This window comes from Furipterus horrens, unplaced genomic scaffold (genome assembly GCF_987537825.1).
Source record: "Furipterus horrens unplaced genomic scaffold, mFurHor1.1.pri manual_scaffold_4, whole genome shotgun sequence".
Lineage (NCBI taxonomy): Eukaryota > Metazoa > Chordata > Mammalia > Chiroptera > Furipteridae > Furipterus > Furipterus horrens.
Window position 1 is genome coordinate 26,662,909 of NW_028327174.1, and position 18,688 is coordinate 26,681,596.

The following is an 18,688-nucleotide window of genomic DNA, read 5'->3' on the forward strand; positions in this document are numbered from 1 at the left end:
CAGAAAAGGCTAAGAACCATATGATTTCACTCATATAGGCCTTCCTTAATCTTAGAATCTTTTTCCAGAGTTACCCAGATTAGGATTATTTTTAAAAGCAGATGTAGATAGGGAAATAAAAACACAAAAAGGAAGGTAACTTAGAGCTCAGTCCCATTTCACAGAGGAGGAAACTGAAGCCCTGAAAAGGCCAAGGTAATTGTCAGAGGCCATGTGGTACAGTAGGAGGACTTGACCCCCGGGAGCTGAGCCTTTCCACTGCAGCTTCAAATGCTAGCCCATGAGTCTGACTCCTGCTTACTGGAGAGTGATGGTGTATTAAATGCCAACTTCCACCCCCCCTCTGGATTCTACACATGGCTTTAAGCACTTACTGCAAGCACACACTTGCACAAGGGCAAAACAATGCCAGAGTGTTAAGAGAACTATTTCTCACTTGATCCTCCTGGAGAGCAGCAGAAAATCAGAGTCCAGCTCTCTGAGCTGTTCAGATCATCATCTCAGCCCCAGTCTTAATGACCTCCAAGTGAATTAGTCTTGGTGGTCATGCTAGACGAAAGGTGGCAGGAGTAAAGGTCCCTGCCACCACCTAAAGATGATCAGACTGGAGGGCTCTGGGCTATTATGGCTGCTGCCTTCTCCCCAGAGAACCTCTTAATACTGCCTGTTACAGAGAGAAAGGGAGAATGGAAGAAGTCGGGGCAGTGGGGATCTGGTCCCTTTCATTTTACTTATTAAATAAATATATGAACTGATTTTCCTGTGTATAAGGCATTATTAATTCAACATCTATGTATATGCTTGGAATAAGTCAAAGTATCTCCTTTAGTTATATTAATTAAAGTGCTTTAACTCATTTGGCAAATATTCACCGAACACCTATTAGTGTAGATGACTGTATCAGGAACTGAAGACACAAGATGAAAAAGACAGAATCTGTTTTTAAGAAGTTTTCTCACCAGAGTGTTAGATATCTAAACATTCATTCAATTTTTTATTCATTTAGTTTTTCATTCATGCATTTTCCCAATCATTTATTATTTAATTCATACAGACACTCAGAAAGTATTTACTGGCATCTATCATGTGCAGATCCTTTTCTTGGTGTTTAGGATGCATAATTACAGAGAAAAAGATCCTGCCTTCAAAGAATTCACATTGAAAAGAAGGGAGGCATACAAGCTTGTTTTTTCATTAAAAAAAATTTAATGTAATGAACTAAAGTCAGCCACAAATCCTTTGCCACTCCTCGCATCAGAAGGTTAGGTCTATGACCCCTTCCCTTGATTCTGACCTGGGCTTGGTGACTTGTTTGACCAAGAGAATGTGCAGAAGTAACACTCTGGGACTTCTGAGGCTAGGTTATGTGAAGCTTTGCAGTTTCCACCTGGGTCTCTTGGAACCTTGCTCTAAGGGAAGTAGTCCACCCTCTGAGAGGTTGAACAACCCCAAGGCCTACAGGCTGGAGTCAGCACATGTAGGTGCTTCTGTCTATAGTCCCAGCTGAGCCCAACCTTCCAGCCCTTCCAGTCAGGGCACCAGACATTAGAGGAAAGCTATCTTGGACCTTTCAGTCCAGCCACCAGCTAAATACTGAGTGACCTCAATAGATGCCACGTGAAGCTGAATAACCACTCAGCCAAGTTTTACGCAAATATCTGACCTACAAAATTGTGAAATACAATGAAATGGTTCTTGCTTTAAGCCACTAAGTGTTGGAGTAGTTTGCTGTGCAGCAATAGATAAGTGGAACACAGATTATTTCAAATGGTGAAAACAAAGTGCTGTAAAGAAATGGAAATAGCTATTATATAGAATAGAGAGTGATTGGTAGGAGAACAAGTTTAGAATCGCTGTCCTGAAAAGGCCTCTCTGAGAAGGTGACATCTGTACCGAGACCTGAACGATGAAAAGGAGTCAGACATGCAAGGATCAGGGGAATGTGTATTAGACCCCGGGAACAGCAAACACAAAGGCCTGATGGGGACAAGCTTGGTATGTGATGGGTGCTACGGAACAAGATGCCCATTGGACAGTGGGTGCACAGAGAAAAGGGTGCTGTCCTTAACAGGGTCACAGAGGCTGTAGCATGGGGCTGAGATCTGAAAGACACATTTTACAGTTAGACAAGAGGAGCCAGGAGGTTTCTTGATGGAGAAAAGAGCCTGTGCAGATAGGACAGTGAGTGTGCCTGGGCATGATCAGAGACCATGAGAGCTTGTCATCGCAAGAGCCTAATGAGGGTGACATGGCTGAAGAGGGAAGCAGGGCGTGCATCACAAAGGGAACTGAATTCTGTACAAAGGAGTTTATCATTCATGCTAGAAGGGATAAGAAACAGCAGGACCTCTAGAGTCAAACTTCCTGACATTGAACTCCAGCTCTGCTGCTTGATAGCTGTGTGACCTGAAGCAACTCATTTAAGTTCTCTGTGCCCCAGTTTCCACATCTGTACAATGGGGCTAATAATAGTGCCTACCTAATAAGGTTTATAGTATTCAACCAGTTAATCTGGACAAAGTGTTAGCACAGTGCTTGGCATATGATAAGTACATTATATTAGCTTTTATTACAGCACTGTCATCATCATCATTACTAATATCAGCATCACTATTATCAGAAGTAACTGAAGAATTCTGGCAATGTCAAAACTGTTTTGTGTGTGTGTGTGTGTGTGTGTGTGTGTGTGTGTGTGTGTGTGTGTGTGTTAGAAAGAGCCCGGAGAAAGAAAACAGAACAAAAACTCTCCTAAATGTTGATGGCATCCAGGCTTTTGTACTGACCACCAGGTGCTAAGGAGGTTAATCAGAGTTAGATCTTGTGATTGACAGCACACAAATGAAAGCAGCTCTCCTACAATGAAGAGGGCAAGGAAATGCCTTCATGGGTAGTTGGTTCCTCTGAAAAATGGCTCTTCTCATTCAGTCAAAGTCCGATCAGCACATGCAGATTAGGACAAACCGGCACAGTGACCTCGTAGAGATGCATATTGTATGTCCTGTTTGCAGGGTCCATCTGCATGAGATATGGAATCGGAATCTGGGGGCTGTTGTCTTCAAAGTTTGACAATTCAACACATAAATATTCATTCTGTTACTCCTGATTTTACATTTGAATCACAAAAAGAATCAATGCCCAAATGCCACTCAATTCTCTGAGGCATCCAAGAGAAGCAGTGGGAAGGCTTAGGACGCAAGGGCTGCTTTTGGTCTGTGCTACCCTTGAGGGGGTGGCAGAACATCACAATTCTGTAGGGACCATTCTTTCCCCTCCCCAGCACCCTCCCTTATCCTTATTATTACCGCCAGTGCCCTCTGGTTTCAGAGTACTTTTTAATTATTAATTTACTACTTTTATGTATAGTTCTATGAGTTCTGTTATTTATCTATATATTCATTCATTCAAATTGTGATAAAATAAACATAAGATAAATTTACCATTTTAAATATTTTTAAGTGTACAGTTCTGTGGTATTTAGTGCATTCACATTGTTGTTCAACCATCACTGACTTCCATCTGCAGGACTTTTTCATCTTCCCCAACCGAATCTATGCATTGACTAAACTCTAAATCCCCATTAATTATATAAATTTTAATCATGTACAGAATCTTGTAACCATTACCACAATCAGGACACATAAGAATTCCATCACCCCCGAAAGTCCCTTGAGCTACTCCCCTTAGAGTCACCTTCCCCCGACCTTTAACCTCTGGCAACCACTGATCTGTTCTCTAGTCCCACAGTTTTGTCTTTTCCAGAATGTCATATAAATGGAATCATACAGTATGTGACCTTTTGAGATGGGCTTTTTCACTTATAATGCCTTTGAGATACATCCATGTTTGGCATGTATCTGTAGGTCATTACTTTTTATTGGGGAGGAGAATTTCATTGTATGAATGTATTAGTTTGTCTATTTACCCATGGAAACACATTTAGAAGGTTACTTTCAGTTTGGGGTAAATATGGACAGAGCAGCTGCCCATGTTCATGTATCAGTTTTTGTATAAACATAAATTTTCATTTCTTTAAGGTAATACCCAGGAGTGGGAGTGCTGGGTCACATGTCCCCCACCCCACCCCAAAGTACATCATGTTTTGTATTTCTTCTATCTTTAGGTCTTCTCAATTTTCCCATGAACTATTAAGTAAGTACAGCAACTACTACCTTACTCTTTCTGCTACTCAATCTTCCCACAATAATATCCTCCAGCCTAACTGTGTGTGTGACTTCAGACTCTGAGCAATGTCTGAAGACAGGAGAAGGTCACTGGAGGAAGTGGCCTCCCTCCTCTCCCATCATGATCCCTTGTTTGCCCAAAGGGGAAAGGAGAAGGTCAGACCAGGATACAAAGAGCAGACTTTTTGAAGACAGGATCTTCTTCACCATTCCATAGCTATAAATGTTTGGAACAGATGGCTAAAAGGAGGTAGTCTATACTTACACTGAAAGGGCAATTTAATGATAAAAACAGTAAGTAAACACATGACTTATGGGTTCAAAAGATCTAAGCTCAAATCTGAGCTCTACCATCTATTAACTGAGTGACTTAAGAAATTTTGAAACTCAATTTCAACAGTGTTCTATGCGGAGACATACAATATAGCATTTCATTACAAATCCTCCATTTTAAAACCTGGGGCCCAGGATAGGCACTCAGAACCCTATCTGTGGAACAACATAGGTTGTGGAGACAGCAATAGATTAGAAAGTCAGACTCTTCCCTTTTATGAAAGTTACGATTGGGGATGGAGGTGGAAGGAAAAATTATGATTTTTACATTTAATTATACATTATTCATAGGAAACAGTATTGTTTAAAGTCATTCAGAGTAGGTGACTGAATTGTGATAACAACAACATTATGGAATATAGTTAGTAGATACAGGTATAAAAAAATATTGACAAAATTTGTTCGGTCCCCTTCCTGGGCTCCTGGAGAATCCGATGGTATTTTGTTACCACCCAAAGTGAGTTATCATAGAGCAAACACTGAATGAACACCTTAGTTATTGCTGCTCTTTTTTCCTCTTAATATTAATATTAGTGTTATGATTGTCCACAGTGGCAAACACACTGAAGTTTCCATGTGAGAAGACTGGTATATCTTCACAACTCTGGGCGCTGTGCTGCCGGGGATGGAGCCCCTCACCTCTCTGAGCTGAGGTGGGATCTGGGGCTCCTCTGACAGGCTCCAGCGGGGAGGAGGTGATGGACGGGATGGAACTTCCTCTTCCCTTGTCACTACTTCTCCTGCTGTGGCTAAAACAAGAGCTTGTAGAAAATAAAATACCAGTTTTCCTCTTAGTAAAGCAATTATTTCTTTTGTATTTTACAAAATTTGGGTACATAGGCCTTAATATTTCCTAAAATATTTCATAAAATCAGATAATGGCATTACAGTTCATTCTAACTAACTGAGGTTTGGTCCTGAGCTAGTAGAACAAGTGGGTTTATTCCTGTATTAACTTTCTAAAGTCTTAGGTGTTTTGAAAAGTCTTACATCTGGCCATAAAATAGCATCATCAACATACATTTAATGGGTATAATCCATGCATAAGTCACTGAGCTCTGAAATGAATATCTGAAATGAAATGAGGCAACAGATATAATCCCTAAATTAGAGTTCAGTTGGAAACAACAGTAATATAATAGCAGCAACAGCTAACACTTCTATGTTAATATACCATACATTAAGTAAATCATTAATCTTCCCACTAACCCTAAGAAGGAGGTATTATTACCCCCATTTAACAGACAAGGAAACTGATGTACAGAGAGGTGTATAATTTGAATAAGGTCATGCAGCTAGAAACCAGCAGAGAAAAAATTCAAATCCTCACACTTAACTGTAAAATACATCACAGAGTTCTTTCTACATAGAACAGATGCTCAACTAACACAGGCAGAATAGAAAAATCCTATGACTAAATGAGTATGCCAAGTTCCAAACAGGGCATAAGGAAAAACAAGGCGATGGAAGTCCAGAGGGAGTAGAGATCACCATGTGAGTACGGAGATGGGGAGGTTACAGACAGGAAGAAGCAGGGATGGAGCTGACTCCTACAGATTGGTGGGGGTTATACAAGCAGAGGTGTGAGCAGGGCACTCAAGGCAAGAGGAATGACACAAGCTAAGATGTAGAGGGACCCAAGCACCATGTCTTAACCAAAGTTGGAAAGAATGTAGATACATGAACGTTGAACATAGTTGGTGCCCAGAGAGAAGCCACACTGTAGGGCATGCTGAACAGCAGGCTGGGAAAGGACGTGATGTGCACACCACAATACTTAGGTATCATTATTCGGCTCAAGCATATGGCTTGAAGAACAGAGAGGCTGAAGCAGGGACATTCACTGGAAATGACTAAGGCTCTGGCCCATTTTCAGGGAGAATATAATGGGAGGAATATATGAAAAAGACCTCAAAATGGGAGCCTGGGAAAAATCAAATTCAGAAGAAGGCAGGAGAGGAAGCAGCAGAGTTGAGCTCATCCCCACAACCTAATGTCCTACTACTCTCCCTTAGTAGCTATACTGGCCTCTTCATAGTTCTAGAAAACACCAGGTAAACTTCTGTCTTAGTCTACTCTCCTCTCTGCTTGGAAAGACCCTCACTAACCTCAGGTCAGACCTGATGGTTTTCCACTGATGCTTTCCCTGACCACACAATTTACAGTTGCAATTCCTCTGCCAACACTATCTCCCTTCTCTGCTTTATTATTTTTTTTTCTGTAGCAGCTAACACCTTCTAATATTGTATATAATTGCCTTTTTAATATGTTTATTTTGTCCCAGCTCCTTCAGAATGTTAAGTAATATGAAGGACAAGGTATTTGTCTGTTTTGATCACTGCTGTCTCTCTAGTGTCAAGAACAGTACTTGGCACTTAGTAAGCTTTCAATATGAATGAGTGAATGACTAAATGAATGAATGAATTTAATAGCACAAATATAAATACATTTATTATGTAAAAAATAATTTAAGGTACCATCCTTACTGGTTACTGCATTATTATGCAACATACAATTGAGCATTAATAGTTCTCAGATCTAGTGCTATCCTGTTATTCCTGGTGAGCAAGGAGTTAATATGTCTTCATGCCTGCTGAGGACATCTTTCTTGGCGCCTCCTCCATTTTCCCTTCAAAAAATATATCAGATCTGAGATCCCAAAAGAGCTTGTCAAATTTAGGACCTGACAAAGCATATGAATATTTCTTTGGCACCAAAAATGTGATAGAGTTGAAGATAATTATGATAGCATGGAGAAGGAATGAAACAGAGGATTAAGGATTAAAGCATTTGAGTTTTATACTTAAGTCACCCTGTGCATTACAGGTGGCTGTGGTTGTGCTCCCTCAACCTGCCCTTAGGTGAGACTGTTCCAAAGATGTGTGGTTGCCATTGAATCCACTCCACTCCACTCCAGACCTACCAGTGAGAGTGCAGAGGTGGTTGCGGGTATTTTATGCAAGCTGTGGGAGCTAGCGAGGAGAAATGGTCTTAAAAGAAGATTTAAAGTAAAGAACACAGATGGATTCACCATGGAAACTGAGATTCTAGCACTTCACGACCAGTTCCAACAGCTTATATACAGTTTTGGGGAGAATACTGAAGCTTACTACCAGGGTTTCCATATGTAAGACGCCCCAGTGAATTTAGGGGTCCTCCAGTTGTTGGCATGATAACCCAAGGTTCCTGTCACAGTGGTAATATCGTCAGAGTTGAGGCAGGAATGCCTAAGATCTCTGCCAAGCAGGGGTAGGGCGAGTGAGGGTCCAGGGAGAGGCACATCAGGGTGACAGGCAAACTTGTGCTTTCCTGGCAATCAGTTGGATCAGTCAACCCCATACTGAGAGATGAAAATTCCAGCCTGTGCACACATGACCACATTGTCACCCATTCGTAGCACAGCAGAACTTCTTGCTCTGGTCAGTAATGTCAGCCCTTTGTCGGGGCACTCCAGTTTACAGAATGTCAGCACTGGGAGGGAGGCTCAGGGATCCCACTGTGTGGACTGCATCCCCTTCTGGGGTTCACAATGGACCCTTGCAGCAGAGGGCTCTGACAAGCCCTTTAGGGGAAAAAACACTTATTTAGACTTGACACAGCATTTCCTCAACAAACTTTACCATATATATATATATATATTTTTTTTTTTTTTTAAGAATATGCATCATGTCTTTAAGACTGAAATAGAACCCTCTCTGCTGTGGCTCAGTGGATTGAGCATCAGCTCGTGAACCAAGTGTCGCTGGTTCGATTCCCAGTCAGGGCACATGACTAGGTTGCACGTCAGGTCCCCAGTTGGGGGCATGAGTGAGAGGCAACCACACAGTGATGTTTCTCTCCCTCTCTTTCTCCTTTTCCATCGCTCTAAAAACAAACAAACAAACAAACAAATAAATAATTTAAAAAAAAGACTGAAATAGAGTTTGAAAAAGCTGATTGAACAAATTTCCTCCCTGTAAGAAGCAGGAAGCAGAGTCCTGGACAGTTCATTGGCTATCCAAGAGCAAGCAGACATTCTCTGTTCCTGTCCCCTCCATCCAGTCACCACACACACACTGAGTGCCACTAGACACCAGGCACTGCACTAGAGTCAGTGACAAGAGAAGGCAGATGCTTTCACACCCCAGTCCTTTTGGGATCATGAAAGTCCAATGTGCCTAAGTCATTCTTATTGGGACTCCAGTTGCAATGCTAACACAATTATTATAAGGTGACAGCCACAAAAGTAAAAGATCAATAACACTATTAGTGGAGGAATGGAATTTAATTTTTCCAGTTGACTGAGGGTTAAGTCTAAAAGTCCCTTTACCTTCAATGCTATTGAAAGTCATTCTAAACGACATTGTTCACATTCCTCTTTAGGCTGACCCTTCATTCCGACATATTCAATGAGCACTTGCTATGCATCATGCTATTGGGATGGGAGTGCTACAAGGTATTCAGATACAAAAGACCACAGATGGTTTAAGAGGTTGTGTTTAATATTTACTTATTCCAGGAAAATATTAGAAACTGTTTTGTACTTTTAATCATTCATTTATATAAGCTTGTTTTATTATTGTTTATCTCTTTTCCCCTCTGAAGATGGAAAGTGGCACCATGATAGTTATTTCAGGGTGGCTGGCTACTTCTTGTTAAATGAGTGACCGGAAAGTAGAAAGCACTCAGTGAACCCCTGGCTGACTGAGAAGCTGAGGTCTCCCACTCAGAGAACTGTGCAGGCTTGGTGCATGGACACGGATAGGGGCCTACTGTACTCTTCTCACACACGAGCTGAGGAGCAATCAGGGGCTATAAAGAAATGAAGAATCTTGCCAAAGTCCTGAAATCACTTTATGATGTAAGATCTGATAAGCTACAATAGTAGTGCAGTTGGAAACCCCATTTACTCAGTATTCTTTTTAAATACCTGCTTGATTTAGAAGATTTAATAGTAGAAACCATAAGCAAATTTTATCTGAGACTATGAATGTCAAATATTTCTTATCTATATTACCTTCTCTTCCTTTCTCCACCTATAATACTCCCATGGCTTGTCAAATTCAAATGGCTAATAAAGAAAGAAAAGTATTGGCTTATACTATGAATACTATATGAATTATATAATTGTCTTCTCACTCACTCATTTATTTATTCATTGACTAAATGGTTCATTAATTCATTCTTTAACAAATATTTGAGCACCTGTATTTGCCAGACTATTATAGTTACTGTGGATACATCAGTAAACAAGGACAAAAATTCTTGTCCCCATGGAGGTTACAGTCTAGTAGGGAGAGGCAAATAGACATTGTAAATATGTTAAGTATTAGTACATCACACCATGTAACATAATTTCCATTAATGCAAAAAAGAGAGAGAGAGAGAGAGAAACAGTGGGATAAAGCTATTTTAGGGTCTCTTCCAGATCTTAAATAAGATGCTTAAACTTTCACCTTGAAAGTTGTCTCCTTCTCCTTTCATCTCCTATGGGCTATCCTGAGCTTTAGACTGTCTTTTAGGGACAATGGCACTGTTCTCTGGAACCTCTTGTCTCTGACAATAAATTGCTGTAAGTGCCTTCCTCTTTGAAACTAGCTCCATAAGCTTGGTCTCATGTGCATTTTCAGTGGGACAACTTTGAGTTTGCATCAGATAAACACATTAAAATTTATGTTTACAATTAAAACAAAAATGAAGGTTTATTTCATCCCAGGTTTGGAAAAGCTACTTTTCCTAGAATAAGCAAATGGCTGAAGAGATAAGATTACCAGCAAGATAGCTTGCCTATAAATTGCAACGCATATTTTGGAAAACAATCTAGGTGAATCCATTTCACAATTATATTTTTAAAATCTTTGTCTAAGTAGACATAATTAGAGGGAACTATGCACAGTAATAGGGATACTTTCTCAGCTACCTAGTAGGACAATTTTCAAAGGCTTCCATAGTGAGCTCTATGATGATTCTTTTAAGATACCAGGCCTCTGGGTCCTTTTAATGGTTTCAAGTGCGTGTGTCATACTTACTTTGTCAATGGGTTATAAAGAAGTTACTCTACTTCAAAATTATTCTATAATTCAAAATAAGGAGCCAATTAACAGAATGAGAAAAAGTCTCTAGTCAATGCCAAAATAAGATGTAAAGAAAAAAGTTTCTCTTTATCAAATAAGGGGCCTCTCTGACTAGGCAGGTGGGACACTTGGGGAAAGGGTGGACATGACCAGCTTGAGTTGGGAGGAGGGGGTAATTATGAAACATGCAGGGAAAGACCTCATTTTCTTTAATAACTTAGATGATGGGATGAAAAACTTGCTCTTTAAATCTGCTCATGACACTAAATTGGATTGGATAGCTGGCCATTTGGGAAATAAAATTAAACATCAAAACAATATGTCTAGCATGATGAAGAGGACATTAAAGGATGAAGTTCAATTAGGAAGAGCACGAAGTAACTCTCACAGGATGCAATATCACGCGGCCCCAGAATAAGAAGAGACAGGCACTGTCTTTGTCAAAAGTGTGGTCAGAAGAGACTGTGGAGCCTTAGTGGACCACTGCCTGAGTGGACAACATGGGGCTGCTGTTTAAATAGGCAGCCTATACGGGGAATCTTAAGAGCAACGTGGCAGGTGGGAAGGACATGGCCAGGCCCTGTACCAGTGGGCGGACTTTCCGTTCACTGTGTGCTCTCTTCTATAACTTATAAAACTCACAACTAAAATTTAAAAAGGTTCAGAAAATAATTTAAAAAGTGGAATGAGTCTTACGGTAAAAGTTTAAAAGGCTTAGTTTAGTAACCCTGAAAGGAGCACCCAAGAAAATGCCTCTGTCACTAGACCTGCCATCTTACGTTTTAAGAACCATGTGTGTCCCCCTCACTGGACTTTGACACTGAGACCTTTCAGTACATCTCCAGCGCCTCACAGGCATGGTTTCCATGAAGTTTCAGGACATACCTTGTAGCAAAATTATATTCATGGTTCATTAGAAATTCAAATTTCAGTGGGTGCTCTAAATTTTTATTTTCTAAATCTGGCAACCACATGTACAAGATAACTAGTAATCATCCAATAAATAGTTGTTGAATTAATTGATGTCATATACTAAGTATTATGCTAAGTGCAGAGAATATAAAAATGTAAATAAAAAGCCAGGCAGATGATATGACAGACGCCTTAGTTAATCCATAGAACTGTGGAGAGGAACAGGGTTATGTTAGGAGGCAGAATCCAGGTTGAACAAAGGGTCAAGAGTAGGAGGGGTTTCTGGAGACACTATTGGTTTTTCAAACTCCAGGGCCTCCAGGCCTTAGCCAGAGACAGTGTGGCAGCTGCTAGGACTCCTGAGATTAACTGTGTGGTTGGACTCTGAGCTCAGTGCAAACAAATGTTTAGAGATAACGTGCTTGCTATCCTATCCTGTCTCAGTAAGTGGTTTATGGTAGCTGTTTGAGGTGTATTTGCTGAGTGAATAAATGAAGATTAGGTGATGAGACTGAAAAGCAATGAAACAGATTATGAATAGAAAACCACTGTGTTATAGTTGTCGTATAGACAGGCAGGATAGGCTCATTAAAACAGTATGTGTTAAGCAGGAATGGGCCAATAGAGACCCTAAATGGCATGGAAGATGGAAAAGAGCTCTCTGGGCTGGGAAGTGAGCAGAGAAGCTTCAGGGACTAAAACCACCGGGTCTCAGATTCCTCCAAACCCACACCTAACTTGACATTCTGGGGACTTCCCAAATGGCAAGGGGTCATCAGGGTGCCTCAGTGTTTCCTTCATCAGTATACAAATTATTATAAAGTGACAACTACTTATCACAATACGAACATATTTTTCTATGGCTAATCAAAATGAGCATTAATGATGAACTCAGAAATGTTATAAATTCTTTGTTTCATCAATAATTTGCAGTGAAGCTAAAGCTCTTTTCTAAGTTTCCAAGAGAGCCTGAAGTAGTAGTTAGGCTTACTTAATCCGGGAGTCTGAAAGGGCGGATAATTCTTTGGCAATACAGACCACGCAGTTTTGTAGTTTGTTCACTGCTGGAATAAATTGTTCAGAGGAGGGCCCAGTAGTAGTCAATAAAAACATAAAGTAATTGTTTTCTATCACAGCAATGGTAACAGATGCAGACTTAGAAAGTTCAATGAGCTCTTACTCTGCACCTAGGAGGATGCTAAGTGCTTTCTCTCAAAAGACCCACAAGGATGGTTGCAAAGAGGGAGCAGACACTTGTTGTCCATGGCAGATACCCTTCTCTGAGCATCCTTGGATTCAGAGCTATTTTAGGGTAATCTAAGCACTGACAGTGACTCTTCCATTTTCCCCTGCACACCTTTCCAGCCCTGACATATTCACATTACTTGTACTCCACACCCCTCACCTTTCCTGGAATCTCACTGAAATAGACAAATGCAGGGAGCAGGGTTGGGGGTGGGGTGGAGGGAGGACCACATGTGGGTTCTAGAGTAGATTAGTAGAAGTTTTTTATGGTTTTCAAGGTACATGTTAATCATAAACTGTAAACAGCATGGGCTTTGTGAGATAGAATTAAGCACAAACTCTGGGTCTGCAGAAAGATCTGAGCCCTAACATTTAATGCCTGGGACACTGTTCAAAGCACTTTGCAGGCATTATATATAAGTCTTTAATAAGCACAATCTATAACGTAAGCAACATTTATCCTCATGTTATAATTAGGAAACTGAGGCACCAGAGGGTTAAGGAGCCTATCTGTATCACACATTTTCAAGTGACTGAATCTTAGTTTTCTCTTCTGTAACGCAAAGGTAGCATCTGCATAAAAGGTTTGGAAGGAGCAGTAGATACAGCAGAGAATGTAAATCGTCTAGTCTAGGGAATACCACCCATTATCACTAATGACTGGTCCACTCTTTGAGACTGTAACTGTTGATGTAGTTTCATATAGTGATTACCATGGATGAGGGCCATGGTTGCTAACACTGCAAAAGAACACATCATACAAAGGTTAATTTATCTTTGGCTTTGGAACTGCAATTTTTAATAGGCAGGCTCCAGCCTATGAACACATTGTCCTCAAGTGTTCATTTATAAATCAGCTGTTCAGAAACAGAAATACATTTCCCCAGAGGAACAATACTGTAAGTGGTTAGCTCATTAAAGGCAGTTGCATCCACAAGAGAGCAGAACTTTTTGTGTTAATATCGAAGTTTATGTTCTGGGAACACTCATTCACTTAACATACTTCTATGAGATGGCAGGCACTGTCCCAGGAGCTGACTAGACAGAGTTATTGTAAGCATGCATGCAACCTCAAGGAGCTCACAGAGCAGTGAAGGAAATGGACATTTGATCAATGGTTCTAGTGGAGGGCGACAGAGGTGGGTTCTGGCTGTTGTAGGAGGATAGGGGTGAGTATCTGGGGACCAGGGAGGGGCAGGGGATGAGCAATGAAGTAATGGAGAAAAGGAGAAGGGATTTTCTGGCTTGGATCCAGGGATGACCCTTGCACTTTACTTTCTATATTAATACCCCAATTCCAGGGCCCTTCTCCTTTCCTAAGATCCTCCCCAGGGCATCCCAATCTGACAATCCCTATTTTTCTACATGACCCATGTCCACAAAATCAAATGCCCCATTTTTTCCATCCAAAGGGATCACATCTACAGAGACAACCTTAAAAAAAAAGTCTCACTGATTTGTGATGGAACCATCATTCAATGTCCCCAAGATATATGCATTTTAAGAAGCGGATAGTTCGATTTTTTTCTGTTTTCTGTTTTTATATAAATGCTTAAACTAGAGGTAGAAGCATATGAAAGCATTCCAAAAGAGCAGTGGCCAGACAGACCAGTCAGCCCGGTTTGGAAACTGCCTGAAGTCCATTTCCTTTCAGTGATTCCTCCTTCCTCACCAAACCACACATCCGTCAGCTGCTGTAAGGATGTCGTGTTCTTCCTTTCATGTGTATACAGTAACCCACGAGGAGTGCTGGTACCAACAACAATGGAGATGGTGGTAGAATGGCCGCTGGTGTGCGTCCTCTGTACCCTAGAGGGACTCCTCACAGAGCACGAGTGTGTTAGATGATGGGTAATTTCAGGACACTCCAAACCGAAAACTGAAGTCACATTATGTAGACTGCCCAATTTCCTAAGACCAAATTCCTCTTAACCCTACTCCGTGTCAATGAGCCCACAGCTGCCAGGCAGAAATGCCCGCACTGCTGTGTGCTGTGCCTGGCTTGTACCATCCCCTGCAGAGAGAATCAGGGTGACAATTACATAATTTTGTTGAACGCCTTTTTTCGATGACTTGAGTTTGAGTCAAAGGCAAGATTTTAATTCCAATGCAAGAGGAGATTCTCAAGTGCTGGGACAAGGTAACAAGGTGAGGCAGGCAAGAGAGAAGTCCTCACAACTGTGATTACTTAGGAGTGAAATAAATAACTCTTCCTTTGCAGATAGTAGCTCCCGAATGAACAAATGGCTGAATGGTACAGGCCTTTTCCAAATAAAATAGTCTCATAATGTGAAATATTAGTGTTCATTGAATTCTGCCTCTGTGCATGTGTGCATGTGTACGCGTGTGCATATTGATTTTTCTGTGCACGCAGGATCACATTGGCCCTTGAATGCAGGTATTCTGAGTATCAGTACGTTTATGGCCACACCTGACCTCATGCTTACAGATGCCTACCACATCCCACAAAATGTTCTTTATGGTTGTCAGAACATAGGGGTATTTTAAAAATCAAGCCATTCTCTCTAAACTATTTGGACTCCCAATGGTCCTGAATCTTATCAGACCTAGAGGTGACCTTACATGGCAGGGCCCAGTTCCCATCGGGTGGCCCATACTTTGGGTCGCAGCACTGACTTGGATGCTGCTCCCATCACCACTTGAAGCCTTCTCAGCCCTCTCTCATCATCATCAGAAGGTTAAAGCAACTCCTCTGGCAGCAGCCTCATATTAGCAGCCTGAAATCACTGCTGTGCTGAAGTATGCATTGTTCTTCAGCCTTTGAATATCAATTTGCATAATGAAGTAGGTGAGAGCGCCTCTTTCCTGTCAGGCAGTCCTGATTGGCAGACAGAAAGGGATTTGTATGTAGCTGGCCATAATTAATTTGACGCACTTTTATAAGGAGAAAAGAAAAAAGCAGAAAATTGCTCAGCGCTCCTGGTCAGTGTCGCATCTGCACCCTCTGTGGTGTGTGCGTGTGTTTGCAGTAATGGGTGGGTGTGTCATGTAAAGGCTCATGAGTGGATAACCTTGTGTGTTCAAGTATGATTTTTTTTTTCTGGGAGCAATAAAAGGCTCATTCCCCAGAGGTTCTTCTGCCTGGGAGGTCCGTGGCTACAGTGTCTTTCATATCGCAATGCTGTTAGCCAGCTTGTTTAACTTGTATTTGAGGCCACTAGGAGACATTGTTGGACATCACAGCATTCTTTCTTTAGCACCAGGATGACGCCCAGCTCAACATCTCTTTTGAACTCAGTCCAAAAAAGGCTGAGTCCCAGCCATCTCTGGGTCCACTGGCAATCAGTTCTTGGAAGAAACGAAACTGGCTTATACTTAACTCAGAATGTAATACAGTGCTAGAGATAAACTGAGAGATTGTGAGGAAGTTTTAAGGAATTAAGCATTTAGTAAATTTAATATTTAATATCGAGGTGGTTTATAGACTTAAGTTACTCATGGTCTCCTTGCCAGACGTACTTGAGAAACATCGATACTGTTCTTGCTTTATTTCCCTAAGATGAAGATGGAGAGACAGAGGAGAGTGCATTTCCCTCCTCTCTAATTCTTTCCTCTCTGTCTTCCTTTCTTTTCCCCTAAAGGGAAGGCTCCTGAGAGTGGGCTCTTTTTCTCTCCAGCTGGATTAAATAAGCCTATTGGTTACTTCCTAGAAAAGAGAAAAGATGGCACCTGACAACATTCCACATCTCTTGGATCATTAATAAATGACTCTTAAATGTGGAAGAGGCCATGGGTACAGAAATGAAGACAATAGAGCCCACGTTAAAGCTACTCTTAGATTCCAATAAACAAAAGTGTCTTCTAGGCTCCTGTGCACTCACAGCACCCCTTTGAGAATCCAAGAAGCCAGGCCAGAGAGGGTCCCTATGATAGGGGGCTTGGCCAACACCTCTAGAACCATGCACCTCCTTTCCGTGTTCACGTAAAGACAGAGGGCTAGAGCAGAGCACTATAGTGAGAGAGTTGTGGGCCATGGAGTCAGCTTTCCCTGGATCAAATTCAGACACTCTCACTTCCTAGTTGTTTTACTTCAGTGAATTTGTTTAATGTTTACATATAGGCTTCATCTGTAAAATGAGGTTAATAATATCCATTTCAAAGGATAGCCATGAGGATTAAAAGTAGCAACAGATATGAAGAGCCTAAAAATAGGTCTGGCACAGAGTATATGTTCATTAAGTAGTTCAGTAAATATTCAGTGATAAGGGAAGAGAAAACCAGGAAGATATGGCCCCAGGAATCCTAATGTTAATCAGCTAGCCAAGAAATAAAAACCAAAGTGAAGCCAGCTCTTATAGATCCTGTGTTCTAGCTGCTCTCCTCCCATTCTCTGGGGTGGGGTGAAAACAGTGGGGGCAGGAGAAGGAGGACCCACAGAGGCAAGAAAGCACTCACTTGAGAGACACTGTAGTGATGTAGCACCGATGCTCTCTAGGCATGGCTGGAGTTCAAAGCAGTTTCTTCTTTCTGTCAGGCAAGTTCATGGGTTCCCCAGAGAATCTCTCAGTGAGGACTTTGGTCTACAACTCCCTCAGTGCAGCTGGTTGCTTACATCAGTCCCTTCAGCTTCTCCATTGAGTGACACCCCTCCAGAAAAATTTGTTTTAGTAGCCTCACCCTGGGCAGGAAGTCCTTTGGGTGGGGTACTTTTAACTACCTCCCTCCACTCTAGGCTCAGAGTTATTCTCTTCTTCGCACGTGGCCTAATCTGCTCTTAAAAAACAGACCTTTCCTGCCACTGACTGGAGTCTGGTTCATCTACTGGGTGATCTGTTCTAGCGAAGACCTGTCAGGCTTGGTCTTCCCACCTATGGGTCAAATGCCATCCCCTTCTCCAGTCCAGCTGCAGGGGGGTAAATACCAAACTCTCCAAATGGCCTCCTCAAAGCCCCATCAGTAGGTTTTAGGGCACTGAGAGAAATGGGGGGATGTCACATCCCTCCAATTTCCTTCCCCACAAAGTACCAAAAGAGTTCTCAAAACTCTTGATACTTTTGGTTTTCTGGCTGCCTCCTGGCAGACCAGCTCTGATGGGAGCTTGCACCACCTGTACCTTTATTTCCAGACAGGTAGACAGAGTCCTGTGTAATTTGAAATGGTTCCCCAGGTGACTTTGATATGAACACTCTGCTCTACCCCACCCCTTCCGAGGCAGCCTCTCCTTCTTGTGTCCCCACAACAGAAAGAACTACTCATACAGACTAACCCTATAATTTTTAAAGTGAGGACATGAAACCCTGATCTCTCTCCTCCTGACTCTTCTTCCTGAAAATCTAAGTAGCCTGCACCCGAGGGAGCTTGCTTGCCTGCTTTTTCCTTCTCTCCACTACTGCAACTCACAGTATCTTGTCCTAAAGCTCATGTCCTTGACCCCCAAGTCAAAGCCCCTGAATAGAACTGGAATAAAATACCAGAGGAAATGCTTGAGACAATAGTGTTTACAGTGTGTGAGTGGTCTTTCCATGGCCCTCAGTGACCTATGCTGAAAGGGAAAACTTGATATCAAATTGTAAATGAAATGGTTGGGTTTCCTCAGGCCTTAGGCACTCAGGCCCTGACTGGCCCTAGTATAGGCCCAACTATGCAGAAAAATTCCAAAAATATAACAGGCTGCACACAGTCCACTGAGACCGTTGTCCACTCTTGCCATCATTACAGAAAGGGGCACTAGAAGGACAAAAAGGCTAAAGATCCACAAAAGCCCAGGGCCAGTCAGTTCATGCCACAATTTTCACTATGAATACAATTCTGACTTTTCCAAAATCTGATTCATTTTAAGCCTGATGACTTTGGCCACATATAAATTTTCATGGATGCATTAATTGTCTCAAAGGACTTGAACTTTGTTGTCCAGAAGTAAAACACTGATTGTTTAAAAAATCCTTAACTCACAAGCTAAGATTTAGTGAACATATAGAGCTTAGTCCCTTTGGATTAAACCAC

The 18,688-nt window shown here is 41.6% G+C and overlaps 1 protein-coding gene across 1 annotated transcript in view; it reads right to left on the minus strand.

The window, feature by feature from the left end:
- LOC150011430 (glutamate receptor ionotropic, NMDA 2B) overlaps positions 1–18,688 on the minus strand; it is a 106,046-nt gene that overhangs the window by 14,311 nt on the left and 73,047 nt on the right. The window lies entirely within an intron of this gene.